The sequence below is a fragment of the Pezoporus wallicus genome, unplaced genomic scaffold, assembly GCF_028554395.1.
Source record: "Pezoporus wallicus isolate ANWC-B61680 ecotype Strahan unplaced genomic scaffold, APGP_CSIRO_Pwel_v1 scaffold_3294, whole genome shotgun sequence".
Taxonomy (NCBI): domain Eukaryota; kingdom Metazoa; phylum Chordata; class Aves; order Psittaciformes; family Psittacidae; genus Pezoporus; species Pezoporus wallicus.
Window position 1 is genome coordinate 4533387 of NW_026635478.1, and position 22477 is coordinate 4555863.

The 22477-nt window shown below is 40.9% G+C and overlaps 1 long non-coding RNA gene across 1 annotated transcript in view; it reads left to right on the forward strand.

Annotated features, from left to right (window-relative positions):
- The window catches only part of LOC130608294 (uncharacterized), a 29606-nt gene extending 9759 nt beyond the window's left edge, over nt 1-19847 (forward strand). Inside the window, exon 2 of the long non-coding RNA XR_008974504.1 lies at nt 19163-19847. This is a non-coding gene — a long non-coding RNA (uncharacterized LOC130608294). The remainder of the gene's footprint in view (nt 1-19162) is intronic.
- Nucleotides 19848-22477: the final 2630 nt, after the last annotated feature.

Below are 22477 nucleotides of genomic sequence, written 5' to 3' on the forward strand. Positions count from 1 at the left end.
CCGTCTGCCAGGCTGCAGTAGACAATAACTGGAAAGGAAAAATAAGGCACAAACAAATAAGAAAGGGGGTGGGGGCACGCTTCTACCTGTAGGCAAAGAAATTCGGTCAGGATGAGACCTGCAGAGATCTCACTGTGGCCAGCTTCCTTCCCAAAGAAATGGTCAGCCTCACCTAAATGATCTACTGCAGATGTTTGCCTGGCCTGTACCTGACATGGATAAGGCCCTTCTGTGCTGGTCCATGAGTTTTACACAGTTTACTTCTCTCTGCATGTATGCTAAAAAGGAGAATTTGATCCTAAACTAATAGCAACCTGAAAGGGGAGTAACTATAGGTCTAAACAAATACATTCTTTCTGAGCAGTGTTTGCTTCCAGATGGTTTGACTTCTCTAAACCCATTGAGGTGGCCTCAGAAAAATGTGTATGCAATTAAAGACTGGTATGAAAGCATCACCAAGCTTCCCTTACAGAGCACTGGGATTTTGAATGTAATACTGAAAGCAAAACTGTTACAAGCATGTGTAACTGTATTACTGCTTCTAATGCTGTAGAAACTATGGACCACCCAGTATGGGCAGGAAGCGGACCACCACTGGAATACTGTAACTTCAAGCTGAATCTATATGCTGGCAAGTTGCTCTGCTGTGGCCCCCAAGGACTGGAACATTAGTTAAGTTCAGTCAGGCTGAGAAGTAAGAGTGCACGTCTAGAAGTAAACTTCCACTTGAAATCTTTTCTGACATTGTAATTCTTGGATCTTGACAGCTCTAACTGCAGTAATTCAAGATGTTAATGCTGTCAACCACTTCAACAAGTGGGTGAGAAGCAAATCCCTCTGAAGGGACCACTAAGGACCTATGAATGGGCTTTCATTTTTAGTTTTTGTATAGGCAAGCATGCATCCCATGTGATCTTCCACTGATCATAGTCCTTCTCCTAATTACTCAGTTTTCTTCTTTGTCTCACTTCTCTGACAACTGTTGTCATCCTTGAGTAGGAGTGGCAGGAGAAGGCTTGTGAAGGACTCTTTAATGAAGGCATTGTCTTCTAGACGATGAAACTTGTTGTCTAAGGAATTTCTGCTGTAGGCGTGGTTTTCTGCAGCAGATGGGTAGGTCAATGGCTTAGTGTGGAGGTCATCTCTTAGGTGACTATAGCAAATACCACCAAAACTTGGGGTCTGGAATGCTGAGGTCCACCACCTGGAAAGTCTGATGAAACTTTTTATGTCAGGGCATCAGTTTTATGTCAGGGCATCATACTAACAATGAGTAAGGATAAAACCTCTGTTCATAATATTTATGTATTATTAAGTTTAGAGACAGGATGCATACTTAAAATCAACATGTAAAAAAACATGTAGATCTGCAAGAAAGCAAAAGTATAATTCAAGAACCAAACATATCTTGGAAGTAAGCAAACAAAATCATCATTGGAGCCAGTAAGAGGAAGGGGCCTTTCTATTAATTTCCCCTAGTGAGAGAAGTTGTAAAGTCATTATTGCAGTATTCACGGACAGTGAAATATGTATTTAAAGTATTTTAGGAACACATCCTGCTCTTGGTTCATTCTGTAATTATGGCTTAGTCCTACTGAAGTCAACTTCTGTTCCATTTCGGGAATCCTACTCAGATAGACTTTAGGGCTGCAGTCATACCCTTTGTTTTCTTTGAGCCTTGACAGGCTGAGTTAAATAGAGATCTCTCTTACAGTGATAGCATGCATGCTGACAGCACGTGCTGTGGGGAAAAGAGAGTGTGGAAACAATATTGCTTATTCCTGAGCTCAGCTTGCAAAATGGCAGCATAGCATGTCTTGTTCGTCTACACTATTTTCTCATGCGAAGCAGATGATGCTGGGAAGGTGTGTGAAAGGTCCAGATTTGGAATAGAAAGTAATCAGAGATGTATGACGGGAACAAAATGCTCAAGCCAAAATGGTTCCTCCCTGGGGAAGCTCTCCCACAGTCAAATGCAGTGCTGTTTGGCTGTCTGGTTTTAATCCCAGAACTGCAAAGAAAGCATGGCTCTTAAGGCTCTGCCTGGGACCTTTTTTGTCTCCTGTTGAGTAACAAACCCAAACATGCAGGAATCGGGCCGAATAAGAATCTCACATACCATCACTTCTCATCCCTGAAACCTGTACTATTCACTTGTCTGATTCTCTAATTGAATTGTCATGGGTGTAAAATCACACTTTAAATTTTCCTCCTGTTTTTTTTTCATAGAGCACAGAGGCAGGAGCCAACGTAACATACTTTGAATTTGTTTTCCTTTTTAGAAGGGGCTTGCATTTTGGATTATGTTTTTTTTTCCTGGGCTAATGTACATCTGATGTCAGGCTTCCCAGATGAGAGTGGTTAGACTGGCGTTGACATTTTTAGAAATATGTGCGAATGGAAAAATATCCTGGGAGTGCTGCCAGCGGCTGCTCCTGTAAAGTTTGAGTCTCTGTTGAATAGGAAACAGGAGCCAGGTACCTTCACTGAAAAGAAGCCTTACTCATTAAGTGTCTCTCTACTCAGGTGTGTGGCATACACACCTAAGGAAGGGGCAGGAGGGAATTCCAGCAGGCTGTGACTCATTCAAGCAATACTCAATTCCCCTTTCTGACCAGATGATAAACAACCAATTAGCATCTTCCCCAATTGGGGGAGCAAGTAGCAAAAGATCCTGGAAAAAAATCGATTTTCCAAGTTTTAATTCCAAGGATAACAAAGTGGTTCAGACAAATCTCCCTGATCTGTGGCTGTTCCTTCCAGTTCAGTGCTGACGTGACTGGGACAAAACGGTGTAGAGCTGAGCTGGTGTGCAGTGAATCAAGCCTGCAGCTTTCCATTTCACAATGAGGTGGTGGAATTTGGAGGATGAGCACAGCTGATTAATGGTGCTATGAATGTCAATAATTTTTATAGGCGTTGCAGCGTGCTCATTTTAACTGCCTCATCAGAGCAAATGTCTTTTTAACAGACAGTAGGCTTTCACACAGTGCAGGTCAGGTGCTGCCCGCCCTTGAAGAGAAGTGGACCATCCCAAGTGAACAAGGGATTGCACAGGGGTTAAACCAGTGCAGGACATGCTCTAAGGGTGCAGCATCAGTCCTCACTGAGAACAGATTGGCTATGTCTACATCCAGGGCTACAGCCAGCTCCTGCTGAGCTGCTGGCTCTGTTCAGTTTGGATGTCAGTAGGAGCCTGGAGCCAGGAGCTGGTGCTTTTCACTGAGGCAAAACAGTGCTCAGTGAGTGGCAGGGCCCTGCAGCTCCAGCTGAGCTCAGTACTGAGCCCAGTCTGCTGACTGGCATCCTCTTGCCTCCGTGAGCAGCAAAATCTGCTGAGCTGCCCCATGGTTCTCCTGATGCTTTGGTGGACATGCTCCCAGTGCTCTCTCTCTTTTTCAGAGTTAGCAGTCTCTTCCTCATCATCATCTCTCCTCTGACATGTTGGCAGGGCTGTGTGGATGTGGTTGTGCCTGGTGCTGCATACACTAGCCCATGTGCTGTCGAGTGCAATACTCTGGCCTTGGCAGGGCTCCCTGTGCCAGCTCTTGTTGTGAATAGCTCCCCACACAGGGACACTGTGGCTCAGTGGTGGCCTTAGCAGGAAGTGTAGATATAGCTATTTTCACACATCATTTGCTGGTGGGATTGCTCTGTATCTGCTGCTTGGAGCACTACAGAAATAGATTATGTCAGCTTTACAGACAACAGTATGTTGAACTGAACTGGGTTCACTCTGATTCATTCTGGAGAAGGGTTTGGTCGTTTCCAAGGGAAACTAGGTTTCTTTAGTCACTCTTTTATATGGCAGTAACTTCTGAGCTTGTTGGCTATTTGCAGCCAAATCTGAGAGAAGGGCAACGGCTTTGAAGAAACTTTTCAGATTTTTTCAACTTTTGTAAAAGTAACTGACTGCATGGGGAAAGAAAGACCTGAGTCACCGCTGCTTCTCTTAGGAAAAAACTGTAACATTAGAGCTCTTAAATTGTTGCCCTATCAAAACAGGAAAGACATGGTGAGTGAAATCCACTAACAGCATGTTCACAGACATCTTTGAAGTGCTGTTTAGATGGGTTTTGTAGAATAACAGTGAGAAGCAGAGCTGTGCTTAGAAATAAGGCAAACAGTGACTTACATACTGGGACTGAGTTCCTTCCTTCAAGTATTACTTCCAGAATATTTTTTCAGGCTTCTAACTTGTTCTAAAGTCTATTTTATTTGGAGGGAAAAGGGAGATATGCAGGGAGAGAGAGCCCTCTTGATTTCAGTGAGTTTGGGGTCAGCTTCATTATCATTCATCTTATGCCATCCCGGTGTTTTACAAGTTGACAAAACAAAACTGCTGCATTGCAGTTGTGAGTGTGGAGGGGTAGGAGGAAGGGAGAGAAGAGTTTACAAGAAGACTGCATCTTTTCTATTGGACTTAAATAGACTGGATTTAAGTAGATTGGCTTGCACGCCCCTTAGCAGCCCTGCACAGCAGCAGTAGTAGCTGCAGCTCCTCTGCTTCCTGGGACCAAGTAATAGCTCACCCTACTTGCTTTTCTAAACATAAGGCACTGTGAAGAGTTGATTCTTCCCTACTTACTTACCAGCTATCCATACATATTATGCTCACCAGTGGCATTTGCTATAGGACTTTGTGGCCTGATTAAAGAGTAGACAGGAAGAAAAGCAAAACATGTTACTGTGCTGTGTTTAAGACTAGATCTGAAAAGCATAACTGAGTTCTACACAGCTTTCCCACAGTCACATAGTGCTGGGGTGCAGAAGAGAAGGCACACTTCCTGATGGGGAAGCTAATACCTTAATTTTTAAAGACCCTGTGGTCACACTTTTTGCCCATATGTTTTATAGTCATAAACTAAAATGAAAGTGTAAGGTATACCTAGCAAAAATAAATGCTCTCTAGTAGGATAGCTGTTACCTGCATTTTTCTGTGTTGTCTGCAAACATGTTTGTCACTCTAATCACTAGACTTTTCTGGTCTAGCCCATGCAGTGTTTATTGAGATTCTTACACTGTGTTCATAACCAATTCTGTGGATGAGACCCTTCCAGTGATGCCATAAGAGGATAATATCCCTTATGCATTTGCTCTCTCAGCCTTTCCTCATGAGAGCTGTGAGCAGTGAAGCAGCTGGGGTATTTAAAAAGAAAATATAGATACATATGCATTAGCATTATGTGATTTCTGAGAAGAAAGTACATTTTGGAGTTTGTTCTTTATACTCCTAACTTTGGCCCTATCCCAGAGGGGGTGTTTTTTCCTGGTCCCTTGTCATTGGAGGTTTTGCTGTGCAAGAAGAAGAAATGCACTCCCTGTAACTATCAACTTGGAGCTCTTAGCTGTTCTTTTCAATACCTCAGGCCAAAGTTCAGTTTCCTCAGGCGACAATTCTAGGGCCAGTTCTGTTCAATGTGTTTATCAATGATCTGTGTGCAGGAGCTGAATGCATCATTAGTAAGTTTGCTGATGATACCAAACTGGGAGGTGCTGTTGACTCTCTTGAGGGACTGGAGGCTTTGCAGCGGGATCTAGGTCGTAGCATTGGGCTATGATTAATGAGATGAAAATTAGTAAGTCAAAATTCTGTATTCTGCACCTGGGATGTAGTAGCACTGGGCACAAATAAACTAGGAGAGGAGTGTCTGGTGACCAGGCCTGCAGAAAGGCACCTGCTGGGGCTGGTTGACAGCAGGCTCAATATGAAGCAGCAGTGTGCCCTGGCAGACAAGAGGGCAAACCACATCCTGGGGTACATCAAACACAGCACAACCAGCCAGCCAAAAGAGGTGATCATCCTGCTGTAGTGAGCTTTGGTGTAGCCTCACCTTGCATGCTGGGTGTAGTTCTGTGTCCCACAATTTAAGAAGGATGTGAAGGTCCTGTAATGTGTCCAGAGCAACAAAGCCGGCGGAAGGGCTGGAAGGCATGTCCTGTGAGGAGCAGCCAAAGGGCTCTGGGTTTGCCTGGCTTGAAGGAGGCTGAGGGAGAACCTCATTGCTCTGTGCAGCTTCCTGAGGAGGGAAAGTGGTGAGAAAGGTGCTGGTCTCTTCTCCCTGGTATTCAGTGACAGAACTCATGGGAATTGTTCAAAACTGCACCAGGGGAGGTTCAGACATGACATTAGGAAGCATTTCTTTACTAACAGCATGGTGAAACCCTGGAGCAGGATTCCTAGAGAAGTGGTTGATGCTCCAAGCCTGTCAGTGTTTAAGAGGCATGTGGACAATGCCCTTTATAATATCCTTTAACTTTTGTTCAGCCCTGAAGCGGTCAGGCAGTTGGACTAGGTGATCATTGTTGGTTCTTTCCAACTGAAAATATTCTATTTTCTGTTTTTATAATCTGTTTACCAAAGGATCACCCTGGAGGCAGACAGTTAAACTTGATTGGTTTACATACAGACAGATCTGTGCAGGGATTAGAAGGCATTTGACCTGCTGATATTGTTAAGAAAGACTGCAGCATTTTGTCATCATATAGTTGTGGACTTCTTGTAAAACCTGTTCAAAAACACTGGGAGATGCTCACTAGATGAGACACTAACAGTAACTCTGACTTTATACCATGCAAATTATGCAGTATCTCTTAACAAGCCAAAGGTAAACAGGAAGAGCCCTACATTTGAAATCTGATTTTTAAATTAATCTTATGATACTGTGAAATCTGACTCATGATTGTTGAATACTCAGCCTATCCTATTCTGTCAAAAAGCAGTCTTATTTTGAATGGTAAGAAATGCTGTAGATGTGCTGCAGGAGAGGGGCAGAAGCCCAAACATGCTGACCTTGTAGCCAGTGGGGACTTGTAGTTTCTAGAAAAATCTTCAGTAAAGGCCTTGTGCGTGATTTGTTTTCCCTCTGTATTCTTTTACCTCTGCAAAATAAATGTAACAGTCTGCTGCAAAACGAGTGGAACATAATCTGCCATTTTCTCTTGACCGTTTTGAAATAGTCTGCTAGAACAGCCAAAAAATGATGTGCAGGCAGTTTGCAAAATCATTTTGCATGAAGGGATTTAAAAAAAGCTTCCCCAAAAGCTACCTACAAGTTATTAACTCACACTTGGGGACCATCTGCCTAGTGGCTTTTCAAAATAATGCTGTAAGCGCACAGACTAAAGGCAAGGAATATCTTACGAAAGCATGCTTTCCAGAAAAAATAAAAAAAGACAAATCCTCGTATAGTTGAGCCTTACATTTTGTTATACCCATAGGTGACGAATCATAAGGTAGGGTTGGGAATAGAAGTGTATCTGGGGTGCTGCCACCACATATGTATGTTCTGAGAATCATTTTGCAGTTTCTATTGCAGAATTTTGACCTGTTTGGTGCAGCTACATTTGTTTGGGAAACTTCAGTGCATGCAACAGAGACATTACTATGGCTCTTCAGACTTTGCTATCAGGAATTTACAGCAATTTTCCTGCTGTAGAGAAAGCTTAAGCACTGGAGATAGGGTTTTTCTAAAGCTGTAAGGCTTTGTCTGCATGGGAACACTTGGGAAGCATAATCTGAAAGAAAAATACCTAGATCTGAGGTACGATGACTTGAAATGGATCATACTCCTCTGTGAATAATCATATTTGTCCGGAGTAAAGGTAGGGCTGACTTGTGTAACTTTGTCCACTTCAGAATGCTAAAACAAGTTCAGTCTTTATTAATTTAAAAGAAAATGACTGTGCAGGGACTAACCATAACAAACATGGCTTTTCCCTGGGTAGACAAACACTATTTTTAAAAGTCACCTGAGAATTCAGAAATTCAGTGAAAGTGATTGGAAAACAGACATGCCATCTCTACAATTTGTTGTGCACTAGGAGCAGAATTCAACAAATTCCTCAGCAATATTTGATTTAAATGCTAAATTCTTTTTGTCATCTGTGGATGTTGAAGGCAGTTGTTTTCAGCCATGGTGAAGTACACATGGCGTTGAGAATGATCTGTGCTGCTCAATATGTGGATAAATCATAGCTCTTATCAGATTTCATGGGTATGGAATGAAGAGTAACTTAATCCTATAAGGTATGAAAAAACTTTACCATTCTTAGCTGGAAAACATGCTGATGGCTGGAACTTGGACCAGAGTGATGCCTGCTTCACCCTTATTTCATTCAAATTGCGTTTGGACTCTGAAGGCCTGCTCTGTATAATTGAATAGAAGTTTTGCAACTGGCTTTGGCAGATGTAGACTCGAATAGCACTGCTTGTGCTTTCAGTAAACTTCCCCGCTGCTGGTTGGACAGAGTAGCAGCCAGTCTGAGCCTTGTTCTGAATAAGAGAAAACCATCACAGAGTGTGAACTTCAAAAAACGGTGGGCATGACGTAATTATTATTCACTGTCACCTCTGAGCCTAAATGATGATTCAGTCTGTTTCTGTGCTCTCTAGAAAGGCATCACATGGCCTTAGCTAAGGCTGGGTGACACTGTCAATAGATAATGCTTAACCTGGAAAAAATGGAGCTCCAGAATGTAGAAGAAATTTAGAAATTTGAGGCAAGTGAGACTTTTGGACTTTCCTTAAGAAAATATATCTGAAAGGTTGCAAGTAATAAATTGACGTTTAAAGACCTTGTGTAGCATCACAGCATGCCTTGCTAGTGCTAAGTATTTGAAAAGACAGTTGGAATAGCAATCCATGGTTTTACTGTCTGTAGTTTATAATCTGGATATTTCTGTAAGCGTTCTGTCCCTTTGGAATCCAGTTAAGTTTTTGGCCTGTGTGACTGCATGCGTCACTAATTTTATAGCTTAATTACATTTATGCAAAAAGGAATTCCTTTCCCATTTTTAAATTTCCTCCCTTATATATTATTCACTATCCTTGGATTTGCTTTCTTTTTTTTTCAGTCTATCTGATTTACCAGGTTCTATGTAGAATACATTTTGCCCAGAGTCTTCTTATTTGTATCCTTTATAAGGCAATAATCCAGTCTTTCCAACAGCTTTCAATATGACAGTCTATTGAGGACATTACCATGTGTCCTGTAAGTCTTTTCATCTGTTCTGAGCTCCAGCATCTAAAGCTGCACATGGAATCCCAAAAGGGGTTGATACACTGATTAAGGTAAAGATGACATGACATTTTCAGCTTCAGTCTCTTTTCCACATGCACTTTAGCATCTTTGTATCTTTAACTGTAGCTTGCATAGGTCATCACAAGCCTTCACTCTGCAAGTAACGAAGGCCTTGTCTACACTGGTGGTCTTTCTTAGTAACTGAAGTAGAGCACTGAACTGAAGTGATGACAGCCAGGTCTCTTCAAACTTCAGTGAGGTAAGTGTCAGGCTGATTCAGATTTAAATGTTAAATTTGGGCTGGCTTCTTTTCGACAGCTTGTATATGCATACGCAGAGGTGCTCAAGCCCTTTTTTGGAACATATAAAAGGCTTAGATCTCTGTAATACATGTGAGGATTTTTTCTTTACAAATGATGTGGTTGCAAGTTTCACTGGCCATTTTGGTGTGTATTCATCTAGCTCTTTCCTCATTCTCTGAAGGAATCTCTCAAGATTCCTTTTCATCCCAACTATTGCAGATAAATTGAACATTTGCAGGTGACTATCTCACTTCTATCTTTCCAGAGAAAATGTAAATGTCAGTGAAACAAGATCATTGGGATCTTTGCCTGGTCTTCTCCCACAATTACACCAGATGTGTCACTAGCAGTGGACATTCAGGCTCATTAAAGCAGGTACAGGCTTCACAGGGACAAATGACTAATTCATTAACATGCATTGACTGTCCTTTGAATACAAACGAGAAGGTTATGACCTGCTGGGATCTAATTGTTTCTCTAGATTTTAGGAGGCCAAACTAGGCTGTTGTGTGCTTTAATGTAAGAGGAACAACAGAGAATGTTATTGGATACTAACTGTAGCCACTAGCCATTCTGAGCACAATGATCTTGTTTCTGAGATGCTCAAGTGTTGTAGTGAATGTAAAACTGTGTGTCTTGGCTGTGGGTGTGGGGGACTCTCCTGCAACATGCTTTCATCTTTTGCGTTTGTGAATGGCCTGGTTCTTTGTACAACCAGCAAAGCCTTTAGTGAGACTGCCTTCTCAAGCTGTCCTGATAGTTTTGACAGCCTCTGTGAGGACACAACACCTCCTACAGGCTCTAGCAACACCTGTTGAAGTTAGATGCTGTCAGACTCAACAGTGCCTTGCAGCCTGAATTTGTCTTTGTCTAGGCAGCTGGTAGCTGCAAGACCCAAAACCTGACCTAATACTAGGTTATGTTATATTTGTTTCAGCAAACCCTGTGTTTTTCTGATGGGAATGTGCTCCTGGTCTACATTCCTCCTTCACAGAGAAGCAGTCTGCCCTCACAGGGCCTGTGTAGAAGCAGGAACAGAGGAAAAGCGATGCCTCAGTGTGATTGCTTTCATATTGCTGAATGTATCTGACCAATCTAATTAAACTGCTTGCATGGAAATGAAAGAGCTAGTCTAACCCTTACCATGGCAGTCAAAGTGTGCAGATTAGATAATTGCCAGTGTTTGTCTTAAAAACAATAGTCCGAGTCCTAATGCAGTTGAAGACACTTGGCACTGAGTTACTGACTTCACAGGGGTCATAACTGAGCTCAGTGTTCTATTTTAGACAGAGCACAGTTCAAGGAAAGGATGCTAATCTCTGTCAATAAAACTGAACCCAGTCACAGCATCAGATAATTTCTTAGGAAAGTTTTGTTTGTTTCAGTATCAATAGTGGGTTTCAGAGGTATATTTGCTGAATTGTTCTTCTAGTAAAACCCCTTAATAAGCAAGTCTGTCTGCTCTCCATCTGGTGCTGTTCTCACTTAAAATACAGTGAGATTGGCAACTAATTAATTCATGGACAGGATAAGTTTAAAAGTTGCATAAATCAGTTAATACTGGTAAATCCAAAACTTACTTGTACTTTCTTGAAAAAAAAAACCAACAAAACAACAAAGTATGAAACTTTCCTCTTATAAACTCTTTGTAAGATGGAGAAATATCTCACACAATTCTGGTGTTGAAATAGCAAGCTGTGATGTTTGGGTTTTGCAGATTCTTTTCCTATTAATTCTTGCTCCAAATATAGTACTACACTTGTTGTGAAACTGGTTACATTTATTGTTCAAGGCAAAATTCTTGCACTTTAAATGGATTTAATCTTGCATCAATAACTTGAAGTGCTTGCCATTGATGAACTGTCATCTTTCTTTATTGTTTTCAGTACCAAATAACACTTACATCCAATGGTGGGCCTCCATTTGCCATTAAGATGCAGTTACAGGAGATGCAGTGGACAAATGTTAGGCAATTTGATCAATTCTATCCAGAAATTATCATTATTAACTACATTTTAGAATTGAGTTTACATTCTAGGTCCCAACTCCTTCTGAATCACTAAGGAAAATCATACTAAGGTTTGTTTTTTTTCTATTAAACATCTTGTTTAAAATCAGCATAGAAAATCCACTAGAAGGTAAAGATGAAACTTCCCAGCCTAGAATTAAAATGAGTTCAGAAGAGAAAAGCACATCCATGGTTTTATTGCTTACCAGTGACAAAAAGCTTTTTTTTTTTCAGATGAAGATGTAAACATCCAAAAGCTATATTGACACACACCAACAGACATAGGATCGGAGCTTCACTGACCTTCTTATTAAAAGTTCAGGATGGAAAAAGAGGTTGGTCTTGATGTCTTAGGCTATCAGAGATGAATGAAACTTCCTGAAGCTTTGAAGAAGTGTGAAGAAATTGTGGGCTGCTCTATTTGACAGCCAGTTGACCAAATATTACAACCCACGTTAGAGTTCACTGCATGCTCTATTCCCCACCCAATAATTTCTGTTTTCCTTTCTCCATAAACTCCAACCATATGATTTTTCATATAATATGAAAGACAAATAGTTCTCCTCATAAGCATGAATAAATAGTAGACATTCAGGCGCAAGTTCCTCATCAGAATGCTGCGAACTTGGGGTTTGATCTGGCCCTTTAAAATTCAAAGTGGATATCTGCTAAAGGGTTGGAATTGTATTGTTGCTCTCTTTTTGTTCCCCACAAGCGATCCCATCCAGTGCCTAACATGTATCAAAGAATAGCATAGGCCAAGCTTCATTCAATCTCCTGCCTGCTTCATCTGTGCATGTTGCAAGACACAGAAATCCTCCTTTTTAATATCTCTTTTTCAGTCTTCTGCTCTGTGGTTGATAGTGTTCACTGTTATCTTGTGAAGTCACATTGAGTGAGACCATTCTTTGCACTGTTTTACCTAGTAGCATGATTAGTGATCCAGAATGCTGATGCACAAAAAAATTTGCACAACTACCATCCAAGAAATGTGGTCTTTCAGCCTACAGTGCCCTGTGGCCCATCAGCCACACACAAACAGCTAACACAAAGACACGTTAAAATACCAGCCTGCTCCATGTTGTAGGAACTGCAAGTTACTGTCTCCTAGAGATGGTAAAGAGCCCATCTGGCTGAGAAAACCTTTCCCAGAGAGCACAGTTCTCAAGAAGCCTTATGCAAAAAGCAATGAATGACAGGATCAATACTGTAATACATTACATTACTATTCTCCTGCAAGTGAGGTTAAAGAGGAACAAACAGAAATCAATTTTCCCCATTACTTCTTATAAAAAAAGTATATTTTTACTGAAGTAACAGGTACCAATTTCAAATTTAAGAGAAACAGTGAAACGGGAAATCCTGCCTGACCAATTTGGTGGCCTTCTACGATGGGGCTACAGAACTGATTTACAGACCAGTCAGTGTCACCTCTGTGCCTGGCAAAATCTTGGAGCAGATTCTCCTGGAAGGCATGCTAAGGCACATGAAAAACAACAAGGTGCTTGGTGACAGCCAGCATGGCTTCACTAAGGGGAAATCCTGCCTGGCCAATCTGGTGGCCTTCTATGATGGGGCTACGGAACTGATGGACAGGGGTAGGGCAGTTGATGTCATCTACCTGGATTTGTGTAAAGCGTTCGACAGTGTCCCACACGACATCCTTGTCTCTAAATTGGAGAGACATCAATTTGATGGATGGACCACTCGGTGGATAAAGAACTGGCTGGATGGCCACATGCAAAGAGTTGTGGTCAATGGCTCAATGTCCAGCTGGCAACCAGTAATGAGTGGTGTCCCTCAGGGATCAGTGTTGGGACCGTTCTTGTTCAACATCTTTGTCGCTGACATGGACAGTGGGATTGAGTGCGCCCTCAGCAAGTTTGCTGATGACACCAAGCTGTGTGGTTCAGTTGATACCCTGGAGGGAGGGAATGCCATCCAGAGGGACCTTGACACACTTGTGAGGTGGGCTGATGCCAACCTCATGAAGTTTAACCATGCCAAGTGCAAGGTCCTACACCTGGATCAGAGCAATCCCAGCCACAGCTACAGGTTGGGCAGAGAATAGATTCAGAGCAGCCCTGCGGAGAAGGACTTGGGGGTGCTGGTCGATGAGAAAATGAACATGAGCAGGCAGTGTGTGCTTGCAACCCAGAAAGCCAACTGTATCCTGGTCTGCATCAAAAGGAGCGTGACCAGCATGTCGAAGGAGGTGATCCTGCCCCTCTACTCTGCTCTCATGAGACCTCACCTGGAGTATTGTGTGCAGTTCTGGTGTCCTCAACATAAAAAGGACATGGAACTGTTGGAACAAGTCCAGAGGAGGGCCACGAGGATGATCAGGGGACTGGAGCACCTCCCGTATGAAGATAGGCTAAGAAAGTTGGGGCTGTTCAGCCTGGAGAGGATAAGGCTGCGTGGAGACCTCATAGCAGCCTTCCAGTATCTGAAAGGGGCCTATAGGGATGGTGGGGAGGGACTGTAGTGATAGGACAAGGGGTAATGGGTTAAAACTTAAACAAGGGAAGTTTAGATTGGATATAAGGAGGAAATTCTTTCCTGTTAGGGTGGTGAGGCACTGGAATGGGTTGCCCAGGGAGGTTGTGAATGCTCCACCCCTGGCAGTGTTCAAGGCCAGGTTGGACGAGTCCTTGGGTGATATGGTATAGTGTGAGGTGTCCCTGACCATGGCAGGGGGGTTGGAACTAGATGATCTTAAGATCCTTTCCAACCCTAACTATTCTATGATTCTATGATTCTATGATTGAAGCAGAATAAATACTACCCACCAAAATTGAAACGTGTGTGTCCATGAAAAATGTCCCTTCTGTGGACTTAACATCCTCTGAAGAAGATGGCTCACTGAGGGAGTCCCCCTGTTTTGCTCTACCCAGTATGTCAGTTGACTACAAGTGAGCAGAAAAGACTGTGCACCTGATCTGTTTTCCCTTGTGTTGGAGGAGACAAGCAGGAGGAAGTACAAAGACCCAAACCCAATCTCATGTGAATAGAGAGCTCCTCCTTACAAGTGGTTCCCTGGCTGATCAATTGCTTTCCTGGTCTTTTGTGCCTCTGAGATGATAAGACAAAGCTGAAAAGTAAGGTATTGTAAAAGGCCCACTTAATGCGTACCATCAGCTTAGAACTGCTGCAGACAAATACAGGTTCAGGACAAGAGGCTCAGGGCAAAAGTAAAAGACTGCTGATGTGAGTTTGACAAGTGAAAACTTGTTTAAGTCAGTAGTACCAAGGAACCTATCTGTGGAACAGAAAGCTCACAGATGCTCACAGCAGGACACTGCTGCTTTAACAAGATTTTCTCTGGCTGCTCCAATTCCCTTCAGATTTTTTAATGGTTTTATGGTGGGTTTTTCTTGGTAATCATCTTTCAAACTGCAGCAGCATTTGTTGCCGGGAGGTGCTGACTCTAGTGGAAGAGATTCTAGTGGAAGCTGCTATCGCAGTTTGCACAGGCTTCATTTTAGGTCACTAATCACATCCTCCTGAGGCTCTCCTCAGGCTCTTGCATTGATTGTCCTCCAGCTGGAGGAATTGTCTGAGAAAATGACATGACTGGTGTGTTGGGGTCACGTTTCTAGATTGGGGTGGGCTGAGGGAAGCTTCTGCCCTTTGGATTCAGGGAAGACCTGACATTTGAGAGTGGCGTGGATGTGCAAGCCTTCAGTCTTCCTTCTCATCATGCACATCTGCTGCCCTCCAGGCAGCCAGTTACATGAGGTATGGACAACAAGAAGAGAGAGCAGAGGATGTGGTGGGTGACTGGAGCTGATGTCTGGATGCTGAGCAGCAGTGTCTCTGCTGGATTATGCTTCTTCACTAATGAAAGATTAGCTGACTATTCTCTAAGTTACCATCAGAAATCCATATGAAGTACTTGAAGTAACAAGGTAAAAAGTTTGCCCCAAGGCAAATTTGGAGAACAAGCAGACATAGAAATAAAACATGCTTTCTGTTTCCAGTGTTACCTGTATAACCAGATTTGACAGAGTGGAAAAGCAGGCGGCCAGGAGATCTAAAAACATGAGATGAAAGGTAGTTGAGATCCTTTGTACATTTTTCTGTGAAAACTGGAATAACAGAATGGAACATGAATGATCCTTCTGCTAACCTTACTCTGGAGCCAAGCTGACTCCTACCTACCATCTCAGCAAAAAGGCAGGTTGCTTTGGTTAGATACATTCCAAAGTCCTTAGAGACCTTGGTCTGCCCATTGATCTAGAACCTACCTGAGAGTAATCTTGCTCCTGAGTGGAATTTTCATCCCCGATTTAGGATTTTATTCCCCTTTCATCACATAAATGCCTTTTTTGGCAAGACATACATATTCTGTGGCCAAGGCTTCTTTGACTTTTTCCAATGAAGTCCATATTATAAAGCTACAGGACAAAAAAGGAGAAAACATGACCTTCTAGCCAGAGATTTGATAGTTAATTTTCTGGTAAGGATATTTTTTTGAAGGATGTTATAGTGTCCAGTTGCTGATTCAGGTGTTATTCCCTCCAGCCTCAGGAACACCTGCTGTTAATATAAAGAGTGAAGCCTCTGTGATCTTGGCTTCTGACTGGTTAGAAAGTGCCCTCAAGAAGATGAAAAGTTCAGATACAGGCAGCTGGGATTCTTTAGCAAGGGCTCTTAATACTCACCTAGGATGTAAGAGAAAATAATTATGCTTCCTCTGAACATCCTCATTTCTGGGATGTGGTAGAACTTAACTTCCTAACTAGTGAACACTGTATTATTTCCAGATTTAAACAGAGGCCAGAGCCTAGGTGCTTGGGAAACTAAGTCAACTAAGAAATATGAGTGCAGTATTATACAGCAACAGACTGAACGGGATTTTAATGTTCTACATTTTGGATCACAGTAGGTGTGCGTGCAATTAGCAAGGATTTAAGCATCTAATTCCTGTTGTGACCTGGCCTTCCTATCCCACAACAAGTAACTGTGGTTTGGCCTCAAGAAGCATATATCCTTGATGGTCAGTCTAGTGTGGTATCAAAGACCATATCTCTGAGGTGATAAAATGAATGAAGAAAAGTGTAAAGAACAGCTCTTTTACCAAAGTCGAATTTCATTAAGCTGTCCTACAAGAGCCCTTTATCACCTCACAGAATGAGCCCTGTAATTTTTATAACAGCTTCTGCAATGTCAGCTTTCCATGTGACTATCTGTAACTTAGAACGCTTTTGCCACCTTATATTCTGCCACATCACCAAGGCTATAAAAACAGAACTACAACCCTCACAAACAGTGAAGACAGTTTTCTAAAAAGGCTGCAACAGTCAGAGCAGTTGTGTGATAAATCACTAAGTGATATTGTCTCTCTTTGGTTTCAAGAGCGACCTGGAGCTTGTGCAGTAGCGCTGTTCTCCAAATGGCTTTCCACAGCATCGTCTTCCTTAACACCAGTGAGCCACGAGACTGAGACAGAAATTCCAGTGTGGGGAGGGTGTGAGTCATGAGATGGTGAGTGAAAGAAACAGCAGGATAAAAATAACAGAGCACAGTATGATGCCTAATATTAATCTCTTACCCTGTGTTATCCTAGCTTGCATTACATATATGACAGTGTTATACCGTAGATGCTCTACTGCTCAAAACAAATCTCTATGCTACTTTGAAAGATTATGGCTCAGGATGCCAGATTGCAGGACTTCTAATACTCATGCCTTTAAGTTGGCTGAAAATTCTCAATCAAGAAGTTCCTGCAATAGAAAATATATCATCAAGGAGTAACAAAATGCCACTTCTGCAACAGTCATATTTTTTTTATATTTTATATGAAAACATCAAGTTCAGTTTATTTAACCTCAATTTAATAGATTTATGTATTCAAAAATTAAAGTTACATCTCTTTTGAAGCCCCTCTCTTTTTTCAACCTTTCCTTTTTTCTTCTTCTCACTTCAGGAAGAGAAAAGAAAGAAAACAAGTATGAAAATGCTGTAAAAAAAAATGACATAAAATTCATCTTTGATTCTAGATATTACAAATTAGTTGAGGAAAAAAAAGTAAAAAAAATCAGAATCAGTAAAATCAGAAGACAAGACAGGTATTTTATGTTGAAATGTGAATCCGTAGTTTTCTACTCAAATCTGCCATTCTGTTCTGGCTGAGCTTCACTCTGAGATCACTCAGAACAAAATCAGGAGCCCTTCTCTGGAGCTGTTGTTTTCGGCTCAACTAGTTTAAAGTATCTAGCCCAGTCACCTTGACATCTTTATAATCACTGGAGCAAGGCAGTGATCTTCACAGAGCTATTCGGAGCTTAGGAAGCCTATTACCATATTAGTTTTCAATTCAGTCAGGAATCTGGGCATCATAAAGACAGCAGGTGATTTCCTTTAACTTCAAAGGGTGACAGCTCTGGCACCGAGTCTTCACTGCAGATTAACACATAGACAGCTCTTTTGATAGAAACTGTCTTTGTTATTTGGGAGTGGGGAGAAATGTTTATTTTATTTCACACAGATGCAGTCCAAAATCTTTCAAATGGATTTCACTTTGCTTTTTTTTTAACATGTAAGTCACCTTCAGGCATTGTCAGCACTGTGGAAAACTTTGCCAAAATTGGGGAACATACAGACAAATGACAGGGCAACCTTCTCTGACAAGCAGTGAGGTGGCTGTGTGGTCTCCATGCTGCAGCATTCAGAATGTGAATGAGTAGTCTTTGTAGGGCTGTCTCTCTTTGCCCTTCCAGGGCTGCCTGATGAAGTGAAGCATTTGCACAAATGCTGAAAAAAGATACCATTTAATCATTATCAGTTTAAGATCACTTGATTTAAGGCAGGCGAGTATGTAGATTGTATGGTTTAAGTATGCACTTAAAGTGAAAATGCTAATTGTGCCCTTTCAGACCCTGTTGAAACCAGGTTTTTTGATCCCTTTTCTTTTTCTTTTTTTTTTTAATATATGTTTTTTGTCTTACAGAGGCTGTCTAGGAAACTACTTGGAAATATCTTTTCTGGTTTTTAAATATTGTTCTTAAGCAATTTTCTGTAATTTTTTACATTTGTATTTCTGTCTCCTTAACTTATTGTATATAAAGTCTTTATTTTCCAATATGTAAAGAAAAAGCACTTATTTTTGAAGTTATAAAAAAATGGAAGTCATTGTAATCATGATTTGATGTCCTTGGAACACATTTTATTTACTATTCAATAGCCACTGTTTTCATTAGGACATTGTTTGAACGTAACTTTAAGCCCAATAAAGTTCCAGGGCTAATCTCCTGGGAGAGGATATTTATGGTCCATATTTTCAGAGAGGGAGATTGGAAGTAGAAAAAAAGGCTTAAGTATTTAGGCCTCCATTCAACTCTGCAGTTAGGGGGAATCTGTCCATTGCAAATAGTGATTTGACCAGTTGAGGTAGTGAGTTGCATGTGCAAATGCCCAGCTTGAAGGGGTAGTTGCACTCAGTGTACTCACTGCAATCAGAAACATAGCCTCAAATTGTGTATATTACTGCAGGGGAAATGACCTATTTTTCTGGACAGAAAAAGCTCTACCATAAAAATCTAATTTGTAAGAACTATAAGAGTGGAAACAATACTGTTTTTCTCTAGGATATTTAGTTACGCAAACAAATTGATGAAGAAGACATTTCCAGCAAGAAAAACCACGGATGGTCCTTAGGCTCACTCAATTAATATTAACTCCCTTGAAATGAAAGTGAAATAATGGTGCATTTTTCACTTGTTTGTAAGCCATAATTCTGTATCGAGTGTGGAGCCTAACAATTTGCTCTTGATATTTACTATAGCTTTTTGCATAACAGAAGTCTGACTGCTTCCTTCCTGCAGATCCTGACCATCAGGAAGAAACTGATTCAGAGACTGAAACCGAACCCATTTATTCTTTGTTCTCAAGCCATCTTGGGTTAGAAGTTGCCGAAAAATTTTCTCCTGCATAAATAACTGTGAACTCCCCACCAAGCATATGTCTTAGTGAGTTGGATTTCATCATCCAGATTGTTGAAAATCTGTTCTGCTTGAAGTTTTCTTTCATACAGGAATTGTTCAGCACCACAAAAGGAGCGTGCAGGGGTCCCATAAAAGTTTCAGTGCTTTGAACTCACTCCCAAGCACAAGAAGACTTTACTGCTTGAGATTTTGTTTGGAAATACATGAGTTCTTGTCATAGATTGAGTATCATCTACCATGGTTCTTACATATCAAAATTTCTCATCATTCTGGAAGAAGATTCAAGTATTTGTTCTTTTCCTTTTATTTGCATTCATTTTGTTATTTATTTTGTATTCTTGAGATGTATTGCATCTCTGGAGTTTGTATTTCTACTTTTAGCATAAAGATATTGTATATACAAGTCTAGAATGCATCTGAAGATTAGTCTGATTTTTCATGTGACTTTGACTTGAACATGTTTATGTTTATATTGCTGTTTCAAAAATGTGCATTACCTGTATTCTTTATGCCTTTTATCCATCTGTAACTCAATAAAATTCTGTCCCCATTCTGCAGAACCATATCACATGTGCTTAACTCTGTAGCAGTTTTTGAATAATAGTGAGTGATAATTGCAAATGAGTTAATCTATATCCATAGATGTATATCTATATCTATATCTAATCTGTATCTGTTTGTCACAGTTTGAAATTCTTCCGATGCAGGATTTGAGATGGTGAAAAAATTACCAGTGAGCAGTAAGCTCAGCTCAGGAATAATTCTTTGTAAGGCTATTTGGATGTGAAAAGTAGATTTTCCTGTTCCCTAAAGATGTATGTTCTTTATTTCAGTTCTCACTATGGCAAAGTTTAGAACTGGTATTAGCCATGTGAGTCAGTGGAGTGCAACCCATTTTATCAGGCTGCACATGTCGTTTATGTCACTAAAGTTCAGGGATAAATAAATGCCTACAGTATGTACTTTGTCACAGAACTTGCAAGTTTCTAAGGAGTGCTAGCTTAACCTTTGACATCTCACTGTCACTGTGTGTTTAAGAAGGATTATAGCCCAGGAGGTCTGCCTGGAACAGCAAAGGTTTGGTTATGTTGAATGGCCTAGCATGAGTTTTCTGAGCAGGTATATTAGATGAGTTCCAAACATATGGCTCTCATTGGAAGTTAACAAATACTAGTTTGAGTACAGCATCTAAAATTTCTTTCTATGAGAGTTCACATACTGCTGACTTGTTCATGGACCGTACAGTTAAAGCAGAAAACAGACAAAACCAATGCCTTCTGATGAATAGCTGTTTGGTGAATGAGCCTAGTGAGAAGCAAAGCAGCAGATCCAAGAGGTGAAGGTTGTTTTGCTCTACCATTTGAAGATAACACAAAAGAGAAGGCTCTTAGTCAGTGTGAGGACAGTACTTTCCTGTGCTACCCTTTAAACTGAATGGACCTGGCTCTGCCTTTTTAGAACCTTTAAGGCAGATTCTCAGCAGGCATGAGCTAGCCTAATTTCTTCAGCGTTAGTGGAGCTTTTCTGTTTTATACACCCTGAAAACCTGAGAGCTTAACTACATTTAAATGAAACTTTTTTATATGAAGCACAATCTTTTTTTTATTGTTTTATTTTTTTATCCTCTCTAGTAAGAAGAATAACTTCACCTGGGGAATCTGTTCACTGATGCAAGCCTTAGGCCTTTAACTGGTGGACCTTCACCCTTATGTGGATATTCAAGTTCTTTACAGGTCGTTTGATTTTCTGGGCTTCTCTTTTGTAGTGGGTAGATCTAGTGAGGTGCTCAATTCTGTGCTTAAGTGTAGCCCTAGTTGATGTGAACAAGCTGCCCACATGCAGAAATGGATGCAGTGCTGAAACTTTAATGATTAGATCTTGGAGCATTTAACAGGCTTTGATCTTAGAGTGAACTTATCAAACTTCTGTGGGTGATGAGCATTCATAGACATGAAAATCCCTCAGAGCAAGGACATTAAAACATTCAATGTCTCTTCTGCTTTGTGGAGATTCAGCTTCTTTTGGCATATTTGTTAGAAGATTTTCACTGCCAGAAGAAACTTGAGGCCATTGTACAAGGGTATGTTTTTACTCCTGCGACATTCCTTTGGGTTTCCAAAGTTTGGAGAAGTCAATGGGAAAGTTTCTTGTCAGTTTTGTCTTGGGAACATATCCTTGCTGCAAGCAAGACTCCATCACATACAGTTACTTACAAAGCATTCAAAGAGGGAAAGACATTTCTCATCCTTGTCCATTTAATGCTGTATGCCAAGCCTGTGTTCAGTAGTTTTAATCATATAAATTGAAAAGTGTGCCATTTAAACAATGCAGTCTGAAATAATTCAGTTTGCTATTCTGAAGGATATTTGGCACAGGGAAAGGTCAATAGGACCTGCAATGAGATGTCTGAGGACTGTGAGAGATGACAGTGGTCGTGATGACAGGTGACTAGTCTGACTCTGTACCTACCTACACCAAGATATACCTTTCTCACGGCACTGTTGACTGGAGTCATATTTTGTCTTGTACCCAAAAATGACAGCTCTGACTCCTGTTACATCTTGCACATATAATATACAAATCTAAACATCTCAATAGATGATCTAGACAATCAGTAGCAAGATATATTAATGTAAACAAACATCTGTAGCTGGCTTTTAATAAGGGTTACTAGTTATAGGACATCTTCTTTCATTTTATAGGATACCTTCTTTCTTTTATTTATTTCATTAAACAGTTGCTACTGTTTTGCCAAAAGCATGCTCATTAATTTTTTTCTAACTTTTCCTTGTCGTTATTATAGGATAGAAAAAGAGTTTTGATCTCCTGGAGGAAGTTGTTTGCTCTCACAAATTGCTTTTATTAGATATAGCAAATGGTCTTTCTCTTCATTACTTTTCTTGCTCCGTTTTTCTGATAAATGCTGCCAGGACAGGCATGTCTTACAGTGTCCATTGTTGTCTGTTCTCACAATCATAGCGTCATTGAATAGTTAGGGTTGGAAATCACCTTAAGATTGTCTAGAAAGACAATGCTTTTCCTTATAGTTTAAAGAGAAGCATTGGCTTTGAATTGAAGTACAGTTATTACTGTAACTTTTGCAGAATTCTGGCAAATATGTGGAATTGCAACATATGCACAGTAAAAAAGACCCAGGACTTTGTGTCTACTTGTTATGGTAAAGCCAGCAGAGCA